Source organism: Anoplophora glabripennis, unplaced genomic scaffold (genome assembly GCF_000390285.2).
Source record: "Anoplophora glabripennis isolate ALB-LARVAE unplaced genomic scaffold, Agla_2.0 scaffold7, whole genome shotgun sequence".
NCBI classification, from domain to species: domain Eukaryota; kingdom Metazoa; phylum Arthropoda; class Insecta; order Coleoptera; family Cerambycidae; genus Anoplophora; species Anoplophora glabripennis.
In genome coordinates, this window is record NW_019419456.1 from 1039548 (window position 1) to 1053290 (window position 13743).

Here is a 13743-nt window from a genome sequence, read left to right on the forward strand (position 1 = left end):
CTATAGTAGGATCGTATACGATGCAAAGTAGAGCAAAAAATTGTCGGTCTTTTATCAAAGGAAAATCGTGTCATCATTTTTAGGAGGCGTAAGATAAATCATTTCAAATTTAAAATGAAATTCAATGTAAAATCTGAAATACCGCTGCATACGCACTGTGTTCTGGTAGTAGCTGTAGTCGCCCAGGTGCATCGAGTGTACGAACTGGTCGGTTATACGTCAAATACTAACCTGGCGAGCTTTGCCGTCAATTAGAGAGCGCTTCCAAAAAACAAGTAAACAACAGTGGCGCGTACAGAGGTAAAATGTAGTACATATGTGGAATTTAGGAAACAAATTGGATTTATAATAAATTACATTTAAAATAAATAGTTTATGAGAATAAAGGAATTTTTGTAGGAACAAGGGTGCCAGACCTGAACTGATCCCCTCGTCCCTTCATAATGTATAAAGAAATTATTCAATTTGTAAAACCCTTAAAAGCGTACTTCATTGGTTCCATTGACAGGCAATGATTTATTACTTTACATCGAATATGATCCTACTATAGTATTGGATTCGAAATATGGACGATTTTCACATCGTCTACCGACACTTATGAATAGCTTTGTGTACTGTATTGTAGATAGATAATTTCTCTTGTATTTTTGTAATTTTCTATGTTTATTGTAGCATATATATTTAACTTGTACTTCATACTTGTTTATTATTAGAATTTTTAATCTTATCGGGTTTCCTCTTAAAAATATAATAACATCGAGGTTACATGTCGTTTAGATGTTGCGTTAATGTCATTTTGATGTCGCATAGCGCCTAAGGGATAGTTAACAATTCTATTTTCGCGGTTTATTTGTTGAAGGCTTTGATTTTAGTCGCGCGCTGATGGCCTATGACAAACATAATTGATTCGAATCGTGCTGGATTCGTGAAACCTTCTTACGCCGCTATCACCTCCGTTCTGCTTGCTCCTATAAGCTATATTAATTGATTCGGCCAATTATTCGTGCTTACGCGACGGAATAACTACCGATTTTAATTGCAGCTACACTGTAAGAGCGACTGTACAGCGTTTTGGTGACGGTGGCAGCAAGTGGCTGTCCGGATGATGTAATCGTCGTCGTGGAATATTTATTTTTGTAGCGATAAACGAGCGTGCGTGGATTTTGTAAACGGAATGAAGTGAGATCGCAGTCGGCCGTGTTTTTTTTCAGACGGTGATGTGTTTTTGGCCGGTGCTTGCACACGTTTTGAACATTTCATTACTCTTAGAAATTTAACTTCCAATATCGCACTACACGTATTTTTTTTAAAGAAAAATCATTTTATTTGGGCATACTATGCTTCCTTCTTGCTATACATTCAATAAAAATTTAGTCCTTTTTTTTAATAAAACATTCTTTGTTTGTTACATTTTTTAAATCATCTTCTCTTTCCTATTGTGATAATAAATATACATGTAATATTTGTTTTGACAATATTCTGGTTTATTTACTGACAACACAAAGTCAAGATTGCCATGGAATCAACGGGTGTGTGTGTGTGTACGCTCTTCCGCTATTATATTTACCAAACAAACCTTTAAATTCTTTATTATGGAAAAGCATCCTATAAAAGATATTCTACCATACCTTCATGCTGCTCTCGACAAAGGATATATTCCAGGAAGTTTTTTTTATAATGCCCTATACTCTTATTGTTGGTACTAACTTTGTTCTATATAGTTTATCTTGTAACAGTCCTCCACAGAAAGAACTAGATGGAGTCAAAACAACTGTTTTTTTATATATTTCTTGAAGATCGCAAGAAACCTCAGTCTTTACCATTTCTTTCTAAATAGAAAGACGAAAAAGGGACCAAAATTTAATGTGAATACCCTTGTAGAATGTTTTGTCTTTTGTCAAACAAACTTCGAAAGTAATAAGTTTTAGGGAAAAAACAAAAAAAAGTTAAAAGTCAAAATAACCTATATACAGGGTGTCCCATAATTATTGCGACAAAATGATGGGAGTTGTAGAGGCCATGAAAATAAGCAATTTTGCCTTATAAACCCTTGTAAAAAAAGAAATATATCAAAAACATACCAGTTTATTGAAATAGCTTAGAGTAATTGCTCAGTGTTCTCCACGTTGCTCAGCACACAGCTGGGCATGATTGTTCATTGATTGGCGAACTCTGTGGAATATCCCCGGCATGTCCTGAACCTGTGCGGATGCGGCTATCACTCTTCCCAGCTCAGCTCCTGTTGGTTGGGAACAGGAGTTTCATACAGTAAAGCTTTTAGATGACCCCAGAGAAAATAATCCAACGGGGTCAGGTCGGGCGACCGCGCTGGCCAATGTACAGAGCCACCTCGGCCTATCCACTTGTTGGGAAAGATTTCGTCCAAATACTGCTATTTACGTTTCGCGCACCAGTCACTGCAACTAACTGAATCGGTGTGGCGACTTTAGATCGACAAAAATGTAAACACAGCAAGCTAGTGAGTCACCTGCGCTATAGCGGCCAAACAACATATTTCCGGACAGGGGTTTATAAGCCAAAATTGCGTATTTTCATGCCCTCTACAACCCCTACCATTTTGTCGCAATAATTATGGGACACCCTGTATATATAAAGGCAAGTTAAAGCTGCTAGAATAAAGAAAGATATAAGGAATTTTCGAAACACTTGCATCTGTCGAAATTTGTATAAAAAAAATGTCGATAGATAGGAAATTTCCCTTCTTACTTTAAATCTTACAAAAATTCACCAGTTGATAACTTTTTAATGAAAACAGGTAGAGAAAAATTTTTAAATAAAAGTTTATCGGAAAAATATGTTAATTTTCAATATTGAAAAATACAAGTATATTCCTGGAAAAAGGAGTTTCATGACGTCATTAACACAATTTTAGTAATATCTAAAATTTTCATTTTTGGTACAAAATGCACTTCAATCCATGTTGCTTGAACTCCATACTTCAAATTTTCAGTAAAATTTTTCGTTACATTATAATATCATCGAGTCATCGAGTTTGGGACACCCTGTACATAAAACTCCTTAGAAAATTAGAAAAATATTGCTTACTTCAAGAAATAACTATATTTACTTCTAATTGTTCAAAATAATAAGCTGAATTTGTCTTTACCGATAGCTTAAACCAGTGTTAAAAGCAGACCAACTAACACTAATATCAAAAAATAATAATTTTAGCACTAATGTTAAAAAATTTGTTTATTAATGGGAAAAAGTGTTCATTTTACCACTAGATTCTCAAAAAAAATCTGAAATTGGGGTTAGGTCCTCTAGTTGGTATTTATGTGTACTGAACCATGGCATTTTGGTGCATATGTCCTTCTGGTCCTTAATTCTTGATAGTTCTAGATAGTCTCCATCTCGGTTCTTCTGGACTTTTCCTCTCTATTGAATATTAGCTTACATCTTCTCTGTATCTATCTCTCACCAGAACTCTGGTTTCAGTTAGGTCTGTCGCTTAATCTGTATCTGCCCTGTGTTCCGTAACCGTTGATTTTTCTACGCCGTTATTCTTCAAGTGCCATTTGTCCTATATGTCCAACATGCAGGATACTCCGGGGCTTTGGACTAGATCATTTCTGCAGCTCATCTTGGGAATGGCTGTTCCTATCTCCCTTGTGGAGATGCAGACGATATCAGTATTATGTTTCCTTAAAATACGGCCTATCTTGTCAGTAAATCCTTGTATATAGAGAAGATAAGTCGCTGCCAAATATTCTTGTTTTTCCTTGCCTTCAAGTGTCCTGATGAGTCATTCCTGATATTCCCGTTCGTATATCCATTTCTTCTAATTGTAAGAGCAGATCGTAAATGAGTTGTACTCCCTCGTCTAAGTGTTCTGGTTCGCGGGTGTCACCTGCTCGATGTGCTAATGTGTATGACAATCAGCCCTATGCTGTAAAAACATTGAAATTAATTTCAACCTTGAAGTGATTTCAATGAAAATTGATTTGTTCTTCAATTTTGGAGAAAATTAGTATGCACTAAGAACACTTGATTAGAAAACCTTGACATTAAAATTGATTGAAATTTATTTCAAGTGTACTTGTGGCAACGTCGCTATTTGCTATAGGGAGATACTGGTGACTATGGAAACAATCTTTATGAACAGAAACGGTGACATCAGTNTCGGGCGACCGCGCTGGCCAATGCACAGAGCCACCTCGGCCTATCCACTTGTTGGGAAAGATTTCGTCCAAATACTGCTATTTACGTTTCGCGCACCAGTCACTGCAACTAACTGAATCGGTGTGGCGACTTTTAGATCGACAAAATTATAAACACAGCAAGCTAGTGAGTCAGGAGGCACCTGCGCTGTAGCGGCAAAACGGCATATTTCCGGACAGGGGTTTATAAGCCAAAATTGATTATTTTCATGCCCTCTACAGTCCCTATCATTTTGTCGCAATAATTATGGGACACCCTGTATATATAAATGCAAGTGAAAGCTGCCAGAATGAAGGAAGATATAAGGAATTTTCGAAACGCTTGTATCTGTCAAAATTTTTATAAAATATCGATTATCTCGAAAATGGTTAGATTTAGGTACAAGCTTTAACAATTTCGACTTATTTGTAATTCATCTTGTCAATAATGCAATAATATATAGGGTGTTCCATTTAAAATAACGAAGTTGACATCTACTTCCGGTGTAACCGGAAGTGCGACGTTGATGGCATTATTTTCATTGAAGAGAACATATGTGATAACCCTCGTAAACAAAATTTCAGAGTCATATTGTTTTTGGTTGATTTAGTTCCTCTGAAACGTTTAATAGGCCATTTACCGTGAAGAACCCTGTATAGCTTTCGTATTTTTATAATAAATGTGTTTTCTGAAATAAAATTATAAATGATGTGTCGAAATATTTTTAATATAAAAACACATAAGTACCTGACAGTGAAGGTGTTAATTAATGTAATCTTTAAAAAATATATCTTGTGTTTTTGTTGTTCTAACATTACTAACAAGGACCACCATAATAATATGCAGTAAAAAGACAAATATTGGTTAGTTCATATTAATCTAGTCATAGTGTCAACACTTTTTATACTGCCATTTCAAAACGTCTGTCTTCTTTTCTTAAGGGTTTTTTTATACAGGGTATCCCAGAATATATGGGCAATCTCTCGGATTTATATAAGGGAGGTCAAAATAACAAAAATTTTCCCTACGGGGATAAAGGCCCCTAAAGAACGCCCCTGACAATCGATTTTTTTATAACTTTTAAAATACTTTGTGTAATTTAATTATTTTTAGGAAAAAAAATGTAAATAAAAGTGGCAATTTTTTAGATACGCACAGAAAGAATGCAAATTTCGTGGATTTATTTCTCTTTAATGATGTAATAAAAATCATATTAATCAAAAATAGTTTTTCTCGAAAACAGTTCATTTTATCGTTATGAATCAAGAGTGCCATTTTTTAGTTTAAAGTTCAGGCTATCTGAATTATTTTTGTGCCTTTATCGTAAAGGATGTAAAAATTCACATTATTGTGTCCATCCCTTGCAAACCAAATAAGCCAAATTGTTTTCAAGGATCAATTTTTAAGGAGTCTTATCTGTTGTTCATCGTATTAAAAAATAATAGGTAGGTGGGACCTCTAAGAAACATTTTTATAGGGACTTCATATTATTTTAACGTCCCCTGTATAAATTCAAGCGATTGCCCACATATTCTGGGACACCCTGTATACAGTTGTATTCTATAAGAAAATGAGGAAATAGTAAGATCATTCTATAGCGGCAAATTTTACGTGTTGAGCTATGTACTATTATCACAACTATTAACAGGCATGGAGAATGAAAATTTTTGACAGTGACAGGTTTTACAAGGTGTCAAAAAAATAGTGACAAACTTCTAAGACTAACACTCTTTAGTCAAAATAAAGAAAAAAGGTGTTGCGAACTTATCCTTTCAAATTTGTCACAAAGGAAGTACAACCCTTTAAAGACTAAATTAAAAACTTGATTTTTATTTCACTTCACTGTTTCACTTTTGTTCACAAAATGTGTTACCAATTAAATTTTCCTTCTTACTTTAAATCTTACATAAATTCGATAGCTGATAACTTTTTAATGAAAATAGAGAAAAATTTGTTAAATAAAAGTGTATGGGAAAAATATGTTAATTTTAAATATGGAAAAATTCAGGTATATTCCTGGAAAAAAGAATTTCATGACGTCATTAACACAATTTTAGTAATATCTAAAATTTTAATTTTTGGTGCAAAATGCACTTCATTCAATCCACGCCGCTTGAACTCCATACTTCATATTTTCAGTAACATTTTTCGTTACATTGTAATATCATCGGGTCGTAGAGTTTGGGACACCCTGTACATAAAACTCCTTAGAAAAAAAGAGAAATATTGCTCACTTCAAGAAATAACAATATTTACTTAGTAGAATTTCGCAAAACATTAACACTTCTAATTGTTTAAAATAATAAGCTGAATTTGTCTTTACCGATAGCTTAAACCAGTGTTAAAAGCAGACCAACTAACACTAATATCAAAAAATAATAATTTCAGTATTAGTGTCAAAAAATCTGTTTATTACTAGTAAAAGTGTGTTCATTTTCCAACTAGATTCTCAAAAAAAAATCTGAAATTGGGGTTAGGTCCTCTGGTTGGTATTTATGTGTACTGATCCATGGCGTTTTGGTGCATCTGTCCTTCTGGTCCTTAATTCTTGGTAGTTCTAGATAGTCTCCGTCTCGTTTGAAATTATCTCGGTTCTTCTGGACTTACTTTTCCTCGCTGAAGGCGCTGTAGTCCCTCGTCTAAGTGTTCCGGCTCGCGGGTGTCACCTGCTCGATGTGCTAATGTGTATGACAATGTCTTGATTCTGGTCTGGGTGATGATGAGACTCAGCGTTCAGATGTCTATTTGTACGAATCGGCTTTCCGTAACGTTGTGCCTTAGGTGCTGTCTGGTTGTATTTACAAGGATATCTAGGAATGACAAGTACCATTTTCTTCCATCTCCATGATAAAGCTGAAGTCAGGATGTATCCATTCCACCCTTTCATGTTATGCCCATGGAATCAAATAATAAAAGTAACATCAATATATCTGAACTTTGACTTTAGAATTTGCTGATGGCTTTGATGTAGATATCTGCCAAGACTACAAGAGTGAACCCATAGATGATCCTTTTTCTTCATAAAACGGATCCCTAACGGATAAAATGTTCATCTGATGGATACTTTTATCAACTCAAAGAAATCTTCATCCCTGTCTTCTGTGACTAGCCTCCTAAGAAGTTTTTACAAAGCTTCTGTATTTTTTAATAAAATGGATAATAAAATCACTTTAACACTACTGAAACAAGAAAATCATTTTAAGCACTAATACCAAAAGAAACTCTTTTATAGCTAATGGTAAAAATGTAGTGTTTTTAAAACTAAATAAATTATTAAACTTACTTATTTATTAAAAAGAAATCACTTTTAATATTAATAATCACTTTTAACACTAATGTCGAAAGAAAAAATACTTTCGACACTAATGGTAAAAGTGTACCATTGTTAATATTCTGTTAAAACACATTACTCTTGGCACTCTTGACAAAATGGTGAAAAAGAAAATCACTTTAACACTAGTCTCACAAGGAAATCATTTTAAACACTAGTACCAAACACAAACACTTTTAAAGCCTACGGTAAAAGTTTAACACTAAATTATTAAACTTATTAATTTTTTTAAAAGAAATCACCTTCGACACTAGGTCGAAAAAAAATGCTTCAAACATTCTTCTTCTTCTAATTAATGGTAAAAGTGTGTGATTTTTAATACTCTGTTAAAACACATTACTCTTGACACTCTTGACAAAATGGTTAAAAAGAAAATCAGTTTAACACTAGTGTCACAAAAAAATTATTTTAAACACTAGTACCAAAAGAAAAACATTTTCACAGCGAATGATAAATGTGTAGTATTTTTTACACTAGTTAAATTATTAAACTTACTAATTTATTAAAAATAAATCACTTTTAACAGTAATGGTAAAAGTGTGTGATTTTTAATACTCTGTTAAAAGACATTACTCTTGACACTCTTGACAAAATGGTTAAAAAGAAAATCACTTTAACACTAGTGTCACAAGGAAATCATTTTAAGCACTAGTACCAAACAAAAACACTTTTAAAGCTAATGATAAAAATGTAGTATTTTTAAGACTAGTTAAATTATTAAACTTACTAATTTATTAAAAATAAATCACTTTTAACAGTAATGGTAAAAGTGTATCATTGTTAATATTCTGTTAAAAGAGATTATTCTGTACACTCTTGACAAAATGGTTTAAAAGAAAATCACTTTAACACTAGTGTCACAAGGAAATCATTTTAAGTACTAGTACCAAATGAAAAACACCTTTAAAGCGAATGATAAAAGTGAAGTATTTTTTACACTAGTTAAATTATTAAACTTACTAATTTATTAAAAAGAAATCACTTTCAACACTTGTGTCGAAAGAAAAATACTTTTAACATTAATGGTAACAGTTAATCACTTTTAACACTAGTGTCAAAAGAAAAAATACTCTTAACAGTCATGGTAAAAGTGTATCATTTTTAATACTCTATTAAAAGACATTACTCTTGACGCCCTTGGCAAAATGTTTAAAAAGAAAATCACTTTAACACTAGTGTCACAAGGAAATCATTTTAAGCACTAGTACCAAAAGAAAAAGCACTTCTAAAGCTAATGATAAAAGTGTAGTATTTTTAACACTAGTTGAATTATTAAATTTACTAATTTATTAAAAAGATATCACTTTTAACATTAATGATAAAAGTGTAAGCACTTTTAACACTAGTGTCAAAAGAAAAACACTTTTAACGCTAATAGTAAAAGTGTAGTATTTTCAACACTAGTTAAATTATTAAACATGTTAACTTAAAAAGAAATCAATTTTGACACTAGCATCAAAAGAAAAATACTTTTAACACTAACTGTAAAAGTAAGTTAACAGTAGTGTCGAGTGATTTTCTTTTGACACTAGTGGCAAAAGTAAATTTTTAATACTAATGTTAAANGTCCCTTGCAAACCAAATAAGCCAAATTGTTTTCAAGGATCAATTTTTAAGGAGTCTTATCTGTTGTTCATCGTATTAAAAAATAATAGGTAGGTGGGACCTCTAAGAAACATTTTTATAGGGACTTCATATTATTTTAACGTCCCCTGTATAAATTCAAGCGATTGCCCACATATTCTGGGACACCCTGTATACAGTTGTATTCTATAAGAAAATGAGGAAATAGTAAGATCATTCTATAGCGGCAAATTTTACGTGTTGAGCTATGTACTATTATCACAACTATTAACAGGCATGGAGAATGAAAATTTTTGACAGTGACAGGTTTTACAAGGTGTCAAAAAAATAGTGACAAACTTCTAAGACTAACACTCTTTAGTCAAAATAAAGAAAAAAGGTGTTGCGAACTTATCCTTTCAAATTTGTCACAAAGGAAGTACAACCCTTTAAAGACTAAATTAAAAACTTGATTTTTATTTCACTTCACTGTTTCACTTTTGTTCACAAAATGTGTTACCAATTAAATTTTCCTTCTTACTTTAAATCTTACATAAATTCGATAGCTGATAACTTTTTAATGAAAATAGAGAAAAATTTGTTAAATAAAAGTGTATGGGAAAAATATGTTAATTTTAAATATGGAAAAATTCAGGTATATTCCTGGAAAAAAGAATTTCATGACGTCATTAACACAATTTTAGTAATATCTAAAATTTTAATTTTTGGTGCAAAATGCACTTCATTCAATCCACGCCGCTTGAACTCCATACTTCATATTTTCAGTAACATTTTTCGTTACATTGTAATATCATCGGGTCGTAGAGTTTGGGACACCCTGTACATAAAACTCCTTAGAAAAAAAGAGAAATATTGCTCACTTCAAGAAATAACAATATTTACTTAGTAGAATTTCGCAAAACATTAACACTTCTAATTGTTTAAAATAATAAGCTGAATTTGTCTTTACCGATAGCTTGAACCAGTGTTAAAAGCGGACCAACTAATACTAATATTAAAAAATAATAATTTCAGTATTAGTGTCAAAAAATCTGTTTATTACTAGTAAAAGTGTGTTCATTTTCCAACTAGATTCTCAAAAAAAAATCTGAAATTGGGGTTAGGTCCTCTGGTTGGTATTTATGTGTACTGATCCATGGCGTTTTGGTGCATCTGTCCTTCTGGTCCTTAATTCTTGGTAGTTCTAGATAGTCTCCGTCTCGTTTGAAATTATCTCGGTTCTTCTGGACTTACTTTTCCTCGCTGAAGGCGCTGTAGTCCCTCGTCTAAGTGTTCCGGCTCGCGGGTGTCACCTGCTCGATGTGCTAATGTGTATGACAATGTCTTGATTCTGGTCTGGGTGATGATGAGACTCAGCGTTCAGATGTCTATTTGTACGAATCGGCTTTCCGTAACGTTGTGCCTTAGGTGCCGTCTGGTTTTATTTACAAGGATATCTAGGAATGGCAGGCACCATTTTCTACCATGTATGGTAAAGCTGAAGTCAGAATGTATTCTCTCTACCCTTTCATGTTATGTCCGTGGAGTCAAATAATAAATGTAACATCAAATATCTGAACCAATACTTTGACTTTAGAATTTGCTGATTCAGCGCTTTCTTCCCGAAGGCTTTGATGTAAATGTTTGCCAAGAGTATAAGAGTATATAGATGATCCTTTTTGTTCATAAAACCTAAAGGAAAAAAGTTCATCTGATGCACACTTTTACCAACTCAAGGAAAAACTCATCCTTGTCTTCTATGACTAGCCTTCTAAAGTTCTTACCAATCTTCTTTATTTTTTAACAAAATGGTTAAAAAGAAAATCACTTTAACACTACTGTCACAAGAAAATCATTTTAAGCACTAATACCAAAAGAAAAGCACTTTTAAAGCTAATGATAAAAATGTAGTATTTTTAAGACTAGTTAAATTATTAAACTTACTAATTTATTAAAAATAAATCACTTTTAACAGTAATGGTAAAAGTGTATCATTGTTAATATTCTGTTAAAAGAGATTATTCTGTACACTCTTGACAAAATGGTTTAAAAGAAAATCACTTTAACACTAGTGTCACAAGGAAATCATTTTAAACACCAGCACCAAACAAAAACACTTTTAAAGCCAATGGTAAAAGTGTAATATTTTTAATACTAGTTAAATTATTAAACTTACTAATTTAATTTATTAAAAAGAAATCACTTTTGACACTAGTGTCGAAAGAAAAATACTTCTAACATTAATGGTAAAAGTGTAATCACTTTTAACACTTGCGTCAAAAGAAAAACACAAACACAAATGGTAAAAGTGTGTGATTTTTAATACTCTGTTAAAAGACATTACTCTTGCTACTCTTGACAAAATGGTTAAAAAGAAAATCACTCTAACACTAGTGTCACAAGGAAATCATTTTAAGTACTAGTACCAAATGAAAAACACCTTTAAAGCGAATGATAAAAGTGAAGTATTTTTTACACTAGTTAAATTATTAAACTTACTAATTTATTAAAAAGAAATCACTTTCAACACTTGTGTCGAAAGAAAAATACTTTTAACATTAATGGTAACAGTTAATCACTTTTAACACTAGTGTCAAAAGAAAAAATACTCTTAACAGTCATGGTAAAAGTGTATCATTTTTAATACTCTATTAAAAGACATTACTCTTGACGCTCTTGACAAAGTGGTTAAAAAGAAAATCACTTTAACACTAGTGTCACAAGGAAATCATTTTAAGCACTAGTACCAAACAAAAACACTTTTAAAGCTAATGATAAAAGTGTAGTATTTTTAACACTAGTTGAATTATTAAATTTACTAATTTATTAGAAAGACATCACTTTCGATACTAGTGTCGAAAGAAAAATACTTTTAACATTAATGGTAAAAGTGTAATCATTTTTAACATTAGTGTCACAAAGAAAAACACTTTTAACGCTAATAGTAAAGGTGTAGTATTTTCGACACTAGTTAAATTATTAAACATGTTAACTTAAAAAGAAATCAATTTTGACACTAGCATCAAAAGAAAAATACTTTTAACACTAACTGTAAAAGTAAGTTAACAGTAGTGTCGAGTGATTTTCTTTTGACACTAGTGGCAAAAGTAAATTTTTAATACTAATGTTAAAAATGAGAAAAAATAAAATAATTTTTAGCACTAATGTTAAAAAAAAAACACTTTTAACAGTAACGGTAAAAGTGTAGTATTTTTAACACTAATTAAATTATTAAAAAGAAATCACTCTCGACGCCAGTACCAAATAAGTTTTAACACTAGTGTTACGAGAAATTAATTTTTAACGTTCGCGTCAAAAGAAAACCTTTAGCGTTATTGGTTATTTAATTCGACGTTAGTATTGAAAGTAAACGAGTTTTAACATGAATGTTAAAAATATTGAAATGAAACAACATTCACATCAAACATTTTTTAAAGACCTATTTTCCTGGAAAGAAGAAATGTTTGAGACCGGTCCTGCGACCGACCCTTGAGGCAGGCAGGCCTCGCCGCGACCGAATAACGCCTCCTTTGTCCTCGCGTCTTGGCGAGGCATAAATACGGCGTCAGCTGTCCCCTGCTCGTTAGGCCAGCTCACAAAAGGACATAAAGAAGTTCGGCTTCATTAATAACATTGTTTAAAATTATAATAATGCTAATTCGACACAAAATGTCAGCCCCCCCCGGCCGGAAGTGGAAGTCGTGCGCGGCGCGGGAAGTTCATAAATTTCGTCCGTGACGCGTCGTTCGTCTTCCTTGTCCCGCCGATTGATTAGTTAAAATTGAGGTAGTATGTCTTGGTGTGTCGTGGAAACGTCGTTAATATATTCCGCTTTTACTTAATTGTCCTGAATTATAGTAACTCCTTGACTTGACAGGAAGCTATTAAAAAAATCGGGGCAAGCATTCAGTGCCATGTTCTAGTGAACCAGGTGTTCCTCAAGCACCAATATTAGGGCTCTTTTATTTATCTTATTAATAAACGACATAATCGCTTATTTGATTAATATCGAACATGTGCTTTGATTAAAAGAACCTAGTTCATATTTATTGTAATAATGAAGTATTAAATATAGTTCGAGGAATGTTGTTTTTCATTTTTCTTACTAAGATCATATACATATACAGGGTGTCTCACCGGGAACTGCGTCGATCGATACCTGGGAAAGTACTGCTCCGAAAAATTTGAAAATTCGGTTACATGGCAATGTCCCTAGGACGCATACAACTAAAATATCTAGAACTCTCCAGCACTTCCGGTTATACCGGAAGTCGAGAGCAACTTAGTTATTTTAAATAGGACACCCTATATACTATTGCATTTTCGGATTCTACGTGAAATTTGAGGGACACTTTATTAAATATTTCCTATACCTAGGATTTATAGATTTTGAGATATTAATTTTTAAAGAAAAAAATTGACAGATGCAAGGGTCCGCGGAGATGTTAGTAACTCTTTTTAGGAGCGTGATATCAATTGGATTTTTGGTACTTGTAAAGGGCATAGGTAACGCTAAATTATGGTATACTAACAAATTAAAACATTTAATACTAGGTGTTTTAATTTTTGCTGTTACATTTTGATAACTTCAAACAGCTATAACTTTGTTAACTTAAATGAAACACCCTGTATTTTTTTACTCTGTCGTATGCAGATTGAAATTTCCGTTCAAGCTATATAATCATTGT